The 9,087-nt window shown below is 43.9% G+C and overlaps 1 protein-coding gene across 1 annotated transcript in view; it reads left to right on the top strand.

Annotated features, from left to right (window-relative positions):
- The first annotated feature begins 709 nt into the window (after window positions 1-709).
- The window catches only part of CANX (calnexin), a 30,734-nt gene continuing 22,356 nt past the window's right edge, over window positions 710-9,087 (top strand). Inside the window, exon 1 of the mRNA XM_067567178.1 lies at window positions 710-833. The gene's annotated coding sequence lies outside the window, so the exon portion shown is untranslated. The remainder of the gene's footprint in view (window positions 834-9,087) is intronic.

Below are 9,087 nucleotides of genomic sequence, written 5' to 3'. Positions count from 1 at the left end.
TAAAGAGCATGACCCTCCACCAGTACTGACAACAGCCCTGTCTGGCTTAAAACTGAATGAATGGCCTGCCTAGGTAGTGCACGTCCTCTTTTCAGACTTGGTCACAGCACTGTGTGTTGACGGGTGGGTTCTGGGCCATGAACAGTGCTCAGGATGGAGGGGAAGAGAAGCCTGTGAGAGATGTGCTGAGAGGAGTGTTGTCAAGTTGCTATAACTGTCCTGCAGTTATAGGATGGCAGACTCGGGCTGAGGGAATAGAGCATGGAGATAACTGGGTCCTTGGTCGTCCCTCCCCAAGCACAAGCCCCTATCTTGGCCTCTGGCAGGCCCACTCCTCCCAGCACTGGCCCCTGTCCTGGCCTCTGCCAGCCCCCCGCAATACTGGCTCCAGTCCTATTCTGGCCTAGCTATGTGGGGGAAGGGCAGGACACAGGCTGCTGCTCCTTTAAAAAGCGCAACACTTCCTTACGCAGGAATCTGATTCTTCTTCTCCTCTGGCTCCACCCCTCCCTCCTGTTAGCCAATCAGAACACACTTCCTGTCTGGCCAGCCAGCCAATCGCTGCGCTCCACGAAGGGCCGCGCCGTAGGGGCGTGGTTTAAGGCGGGAGAACAGGCAAATGGCAACGCCGCTGGCCAATCGGAATGCGGCTTGGGCTCTGGCGCGAGAGGTCGGCCGCTGGCTCAGTCAATGGGGATGTCGGAGTAGGCGGGGGTAGGGCGGAGCTGGCGCGCGGTAGATAGGCGGGTGGCGCGAGCGGCCGTTCTGGCTTGGAGGACACGTGACGGGGGTGCTGGGGCTGCGGACGGAGGCTGCGGGGGGCGCGCGGCGAGGTGAGTGTAGCCCTCGCCCGGTAGAGCCGCGGGCTGAGCCTGCCTTTCCCCCAAAGCCTGCGGGAGGCCGGGCCGCACCCGGGGGCTGAGGGAGCGGGCCCGCCCGCGGGGCATGCCGGGGTTTTGGTGGGGTGAGGGCAGGAAGGTTCTGGGTGTGTGGAGGGGGCTATGTGAGTGGGCAGGTGCGGGGGGCGGGGGGGGGGCGACCGTTGGATGGGGCGGGGGCGTGGGGCGTGGCAGGGCCCGGTGTGAGGGGAGCGCATGGGCGGGCAGGGCAGAGCGGAACATAAGCTGAGGCAGGGGGCAGGTGCGGGTTAGCCCGGGGAGCCAGGCCCCGTGGGGTTCTATTGCGGGCCCGTCACGGCTGTGCGGGCCCTGGCTTGGCAGTGGGGCTGGTGGGTGAGTAGGTGTGGCTCAGCCCTGGAGACATGGCGCACTGGACGGTGTGGGGAGGGTGTGCTGGGACCGCGGGTGGGGGGGGGCAGGGTGTGGGTATGGGTATGCCTAAATGGGAAAACCCGTGGTTGGGTGCACCCAGTAACTGAGCCAGGGAGAGGCCAGGCCGAAGTGGGGGGAGTCCAGAGACACGAGGTAAACGGGGATGGGTAGCAGAGTCTGTTGTGCGGGCAGAGCTCTATGCAAGCGACTCGTGCACTTTCATTAAACCCTGTTAGGCCTAAAACAATGACGGCTGAGAGCAGCTCGTCCATTCTGGTAGATTCTGAGATCACTTGTTCTCATGGGTGGGGATGTGACTGACTGACAGTGTGACTGATTGCCACATTAGTCTTCAGTCAGTCATCCCAGTGTGACATGGGACAAAGATTGCGGATTTGGGTGGGGGGCATCAGAGATGGACGCAGAGTTGGTGGGTCTTTAATATTGTTTAAATGTGGCTGGTGAAGTCATTAGTATTAGAGAGCATTGTAAAAACCAGGATGTTCAGAAATGGTTCTTCTGAACAGGCAGTTCTGCAGAGGGGGGTGTAGAGGATGAAAGATAAAATCAAGACTGTAACAATATGAATGGAGCTGGAAGAGGAAGGAAACAGGTAGAAATTACTGGAGTGGAAGAGTTCAAACAGAAATAAGATCCACCAGGTGTGTAGGAGGAAGTAGATATTAAATAACATGCTTAGTAAAAACCATGAGAGAACAAAGGTGACCTAAAAATGCATATTATTCCACAGCACTATCGTAACATTTTGAGAACTTTAAATGTATATTTACTTAGACAACTTCTTTAGCTATGTTGATCTCTTTCAAAACTGTATGTAACTGGGACCGTAGCTCTTGCTCAGCATTGGGTGTGCCAACATACAAGCCTTGGATTGAAGCAGATGCTAATGCTTTCTATCTTGTGCCTGCTAATCACTCTGAAAAGAACACTTTTCCATTCAGACATGATGAGGGAGAGTTCTCTAGACCATATAATGAGATACTGCAGGTGATTGGTTTATAGAGTAAGCAGTGATCTGCTTTTGGAACTTTAGCTGAGATGACAACTGCCTAATGAATTACCTTCTCATGGCAAATACTAGGTAGTAATATAGTAAATATCCACTAAGATGTGGAAGGTAATTAACTTATCCCCATTAGCAGTGCTCATTAGTTGCTGCAGATATTCTTTGCATGGGGTTATATTAAACTGCAAATCATCCTAGCATGAAGATATTTGTGTGCACTTGAAAATCAGACTGACACGCATTCTATTCAAGAACACTGTTAACTGCTCTGATTTGGCAATAATATGTTATTTGCCTTTGGGTGTGGTGCCCCAAAGCACTTGAGGGTTGGTTTGTAGGCAGAATGACAGTGACCATCTGAGCTTTAGTGAAACAGGGAAGGTAACACTGGGTAGGATAATACAGTTCTGAATCGCAACCACTGAGAGCAATAAAACAAGGTGGATGCAATTAGAACTGACTTGCAAAACTCTCATCATGGTCTCTTCCAAAGACACTATTGTTGGAATCTAGCCATGATATCACCTGGATTTAGCCAAAGCACTTTAACATTGTTTAAAAAAAAATAGGTCCCACTTTCAGGGTGTGTGTATAAACCTCTTAAAGAAACACAATAGAGATGTTTACAAAATAAAATCTATTAAAATTTCTCTGTAGCACTTGTAATCCAACTACACAGGAATAGGGTAGGAAGATGTAGGAAGTAAAACTGACTGTTCTGGTTTCTCATTTTAAGATGAGTAATGGTAAATAGAAACACCAAACTTTCTTAGCGGGTATAGGAATCTCTCAAATGTACTTCTTAGTCTGCCAGCATCCCTACATTAGTTTTAAAACCACATTTCAACAGATTTCTGCTCTCAAAAATTCAGTGCAATTTATGTTTGATCTTTTCCAAATATACTGTTAATTTGTTCATCTCCCCCCAATCTGGATCTGTGGCATTCATCCTCATGTCTCTTCAGTGCTCATCTTCATCCATTTAATTTGGTACCATACTGGAGGAACCCTGTTCTGTCTGGAAGGAAAGCTGTTGCTTTTGATCCCAGGACAAATTTGAGTTGATTTGTAGACACCATAGCAAGACTGGTAGCTTTCCCACTACAGAATTCTTGTGTCTTGAGAGATCTACATAATTTTTTAATAATCGCTATCAGCCCCATCTGTCTTGTTTTAATGATCAAAAAGCCTGCAGTTCTGCCAGTGGTCTCCAATGGCTTCCAGATATGCATGAATGACCTTTTGCTGATGCAGCAATGCAGAATTCCTTTCCTTTACTACATCTGCATTGATGCAGCTTACTTTTGGGAGCTGATGTATTTGAAACACTCTTACTGAAAACAGGCTTTACTAGAGTGTTTGTGGCTTTCTTTGTAAGAGTCCTCTCTTAACTGATTGTTAGGCCTGTGGTGGCACAAATTTGAAGACTACCCTTCCTAAAGAGAAATACCTTTTGAAGATTTCAAGCAAAGCTTTGGATACCTGGAGATTTTTAAGTTTAAGTAACAGCTCCAAAACACATGCTACAGTGGCGATGGTCTTTCCTACAATAGGCCACAGATTGGCAATCTTGAAACAAAATTTAGGAGTCTTAAGACGTCAAATTTAAAACTTACCCAATTCCTGGGGTCAAATCTTGTATAAAGCTGCTGCAGGCAGGGTCTGTTTGTACCCATGGGCATGTTTACTGTATCTGAGGTCATATCAGTGATTTGAACACACAAATTATTATGTATAGGCAAATATTGTGCTATAATCCTTCCCATATCACCACTGTCCCTAACACCCTTCTGTCATGTTGATTGCCCTTCTCAGCAGCTAAGTACATATGATTTCTGCACTTTGTCATGAGTGTCTTTTGGAATAAATCTGAATATTCATCACATGTTCTTTGCATCAAGTCAAGTAGTCTGGGTGCTACTTATTATAGTAGCCCCCCCAAAGCCCCAGCTTACATCTGGGCCCCATTATATTATGTGCTGTATATGGACACAGTGAGACAATCTATATAGACACAATGAATGGAGAGTGGAAATATATCCCCATTGTACATATGGGGAAATACAGGCCAAGAGAGCAAGTCTTGGCATGGGAATGGACTTCCCACATGACCTAACTTTGCTGTGGAACCTATGTCTCTTGGGTCCTAGTCTGATGCCACAACAATAAGGCCATCTTTCCTCTTTGTTATAGGCTACATGTGCAAAGGATATCAAGCAGTGATTAAGCTGAGTGTAGTCCAAAACTTGACTTACTATCAACTCTTCCTGACTTGGTTGTAAAAAGAAATGGTGTATTAAATGGGCAGAACTTTGGGGAGTGCAAAAATGCCAGTAAATAAGTGAAGGTGCCTTGTAATGGTGTAAATTCTGTGGCTATTAACAATTTTAGTGCTGTAAATCTTCACGCTGTACAAGCATGTAGTAAAATATTCCCTGCTCTGAAATGCTTATGGTCTGACATGCAAGACAGCAGACATGAAGTGTTCTTCTACAAAAGCAGGCTGCTCAGGAGAAAAAGGTAGGAAGAAAATTGATTTAAGGCAGACGATGACAAGTGTCTTACTGACACATTCAGCTGATTTGATTAATTTAATTTAGGATGACTTTTAACTTGAAGCTTCGAATTACCTGATCATTGTAAACTTCACACAAATAGAGTCCTATCCAATGTCTTATTTTTCTGGGACTACTACTTTTTAGAGTCTGCCTGCTTCTTGAATAGTTCCGTAGATTGCTATTATCAGGTGTCCTTGTTTTATGTGCATAGCTTAAGAGAAAGGCCTACTGATTCAGAAGTTCTGGGGTAATACTTTCTTCCCCTTATACATGCTATTTCATTTTAACTACACCAACTGCAGTTGAGATGGTCAGTATTTTCATTATGGCATCCTGACTCTTTTAAGATGAAACTTTGTTCCGATTTCTACTTATTGGCTGATTAAGTGGTGGTGGTGGGGGAATTAATATATCAAGTGTTGAGATGACTTTTTTTATGGTGTTACTATAATTTGCTGTGGTTTAAAATTAATCATTATGGAATAGACTAGGAAGGCAAAGCTATTTATATCTTAATCTTTATGTGCATTAATTCTTTAGGCATCTTAATTGCACATGATACAGACTCTTGATACTAAAAACTGATTCCTCTCATGGATTGTCATAGTGGATTTAAGAATGTTTCCCTGGCCAGGGAAACAAGACTTCCTACATATGATCTGTCCTTTCATGATGCCTCTAATGTAGGTCATCAGGAATGTTGTAATACACATTTGAAACGCAACCAAAAATTTAATTGTTTGGTTTTAAAGACTCCATTTAACTAACATTAGGACTACTTGATTGACAGTTCCCCAAAAGTTGTTAATCCAACATAATGCCATTCTTCACTCATCCTGAGGTACCCTGATGTTGTAGAGCACCCCTTTGTGTTGTCTTTGTAGATCCACACTCCTGGGAGAAGTGCATCCCGATGCACAAGTTCATCTAGCAAGTGGTGCCTGTTTTGATATCTTTCCCCTGATTCTAAATCTTTAGAATATGAAAGGGAGATAACCCCACCTGCCCTTCAGCACTATTGACTTGAAGGAGAAGTTGCCAGTGGAGTACTGCTCTGTCTCTAATGCTTTCCCTTGGGCACTACTTTAATTCTCCTGTAAAGCTTTAAGTTTTTGGTGACTGTGGACATCATCCAAGCCCTAGTCCCCTTGAGCAACTTCTTTCAAGTGTCTTATTTTCTCATCTGGGGTCTGATATGAGTGGCATCGTATCTAAAGCTGCTAGAAGAAAGACAAATTACCTTCATTGCCTAGAACAACGTTTCTTAAATGGGGGGTTCCAACCCAAGTTTATTGTTTGGGGGTTATGGTATTGCCACCCCTACTTCTGTACTGCCTTCAGAGCTGGGCACCTGGCCAGTAGCCGCTGTTCTCCAGCTGCCCAGGTCTGAAGGCAGCATCACTGCCAGCAGCAGCACACAAGTAAGGGTTGCATGGTATGGTTCCTGCATGACAATTTTCATTTTTTATTCAGTGCTGTGTATTTAACCTTTTAAGGATTAGCAGAAACTCACATGACTTGCACCTTAGCTGAGTTCATCTTTATTATTGGATCTAAAATGAGTCTCAGTGGGAAAAAATAACAGTCTGGGTACAACAATACTGTAGTATCCATTGACAAGGTGCTCTGTCAATAGAGAAGAAGGCAATCAATCACATTTTCTTCCAACCCCATAAAAAAGGAATACACGTGTTCATTTGAGTTCCACTTGAGTAAAGAATTGCTACCAAGCTCTAGGACCTGCCCAAAGATATTAGGGGACCCTAATTGATGATCTGTGTGAGCTAATTAGTAGGATCTAAAGTCAAAAGAAAAATTAAGTTAAATGGTGGCCAATGTTTCATAAACTGAAGTGGCTGAACCTCCATCCAGAAGCAATGAAGAGGTAGTCTGCAGTAAAAGATGGTTATCTTCTCTCTTCCCTTCCTCCTTGCAATTTATGTTGAACCAGATTTACAAGTATTGAAGGGTATGGTCTGTTCAGTTAAGACCGATATAAAGACAAAGGTGGTGGAGTAGCTTTGTACATCGAAGAGAGAGACTGTAAAGAAATTAGAAGTGATGGAATTGATCAGACAGTCTGTCTGGGTGAAAATTGGGGACGAAAAATACTAGTTTCCCATGGGATTGTGCTTGGGGGTGTGCTACAGACCACCAGGATCTGAACTGGACATGAATAGAGACCTCTTTAAGGCTTTTAATGAAGTAAATACTACTGGGAACTGTGTGATTATGGGAGACTTTAACTTCCCAGATATAGACTGGAGGAGGACAAGTGATAATAGTAGTAATAGGGCTCAGATTTTCCTGGATGTGATAGCTGATGGATTCCTTCATCAAATAGTAACTGAACCAACAAGAGGGGATGCCATTTTAGATTTGGTATTGGTGAGTAGTGAGGACCTCATAGAAGAACTGGTTGTAGGGGACAATGTTGGTTCGAGCAACCATGAGCTAATTCAGTTCAAACTAAATGGAAGGACAAACAAAAATAGATCTGTGACTAGGGTCTTTTACTTCAAAAGGGCTAACTTAAAAAAATTAAGGGAATTAGTTGAGGAAGTGGACTGGACTGAAGAACTCATGGATCTAAAGGTGGAGGAGGCGTGGAATTACTTCAAATCAAAGTTGCAGGAACTATATGAAGCCTGCGTCCCCAAGGAAGGGGAAAAATTCAAAGGCAAGAGTTGTAGAGCAAGCTGGATGAGTAAGCATCTCAGACAGGTGATTAAGAGAAAGCAGAAAGCCTACAAGGAATGGAAGATAAGGATCAGCAAGGAAAACTACCTCTTGGAGGTCAGAACATGTAGAGATAAAGTGAAAAAGGCCAAAAGCCAAGTAGAGTTGGACCTTGCAAAGGGCATTAAAACCAATAGTAAAAGGTTTGATAGCCATATAAATAGGAAGAAAACAAAGAAAGAAGTGGTACCACTAAGCACTGAGGATGGGGTGGAGGTAATGGATAATCTAGGCATGGCCGAATATCTAAACAAATACTTTGCCTCCATTTTTAATGAGGCTAATGATGAGTTTGGGGATAGTGGTAGGGTGGCTAATGGGAATGAGGATATGGAGGTAGAAATTACCACATCTAAGGTAGAAGCCAAACTTGAACCGTTCAATGGGATTAAATCGGGTGGATAATCCCCATCCAAGAATGTTAAAGGAGCTAGCACATGAAATTGCAAGCCCATTAGAAAGGAAATTTAATGAATCTGTAAACTCAAGGGCTGTATGACTGGAGAATTACTAAGATTGGGGGGGGAAAGTGATCAGGGTAACTATAGGCCTGTTAGTTTGACCTCGGTAAAGTATGCAAGGTCTTGGAAAAATTTTTGAAGGAGAAAGTAGTTAAGGACATCAAGGTTAACAGTAATTGGGATAAAATACAACATGGCTTTACTAAAGGTAGATCGTGCCAGACCAACCCGATCTCCTTTTTTTTGAGTAGATAAGATTTTTTTAGACAAAGGGAATGCAGTGGATCTAATTTACCTCGATTTCGGTTAGTCCTTTTGATATGGTTCCATATGGGGAATTAGTAGTTAAATTGGAAAAGATGGGGATTAAGTGGATAAGGAACTGTTTAAAGGGGAGACTACAATGAGTCATATTGAAAGGTGAACTGTCAGGCTTGAGGGAGGTTAATAGTGAAGTTCCTCAGGGATCGGTCTTGGGACCAATCTTATTTAACCTTTTTATATTGACTTTGGCACAAAAAGTGGGACTGTGCTAATAAAGTTTGCGGAAGATACAAAGTTGGGCGGTATTGCCAGTACAGAGAAGGATCGGGATATCCTACAGGAAGATCTGGATTACTTTGTAAACTGGAGTATTAAAAATAGGATGAAATGTAATAGTGGAAAGTGCAAGGTTATGCATTTAGGGATTAACAAGAATTTTTGCTATAAGTTGGAAGTGACAGGAGGAGAAGGACCTGGGTGTATTGGTTGATCACAGTATGACTAGGAGCCGCCAAGGTTATGTGGCCGTGAAAAAAGCTAATGCGGTCCTAGGATGCATCAGATGAGGTATTTCCAGTAGAGATAGGGAGGTGTTAGTACTGTTATACAAGGCGCTGGTGAGACCTCATCTGGAGTACTGTGTGCAGTTCTGGTCCCCCATGTTTAAGAAAGATGAATTCAAACTGGAAGAGGTGCAGAGAAGGGCTACTAGGATGATCTGTAGAATGGAAAACCTGCCTTATGAGAGAAGACTCAAAGAGCTTGGC

This window comes from Emydura macquarii, unplaced genomic scaffold, assembly GCF_026122565.2.
Source record: "Emydura macquarii macquarii isolate MOO-44397 ecotype Brisbane River unplaced genomic scaffold, CSIRO-AGI_Emac_v2 contig_2768, whole genome shotgun sequence".
NCBI lineage: Eukaryota > Metazoa > Chordata > Testudines > Chelidae > Emydura > Emydura macquarii.
The sequence above is the reverse complement of the archived record's forward strand: the minus strand, read 5'-3'. Positions and strand labels throughout refer to the sequence as shown.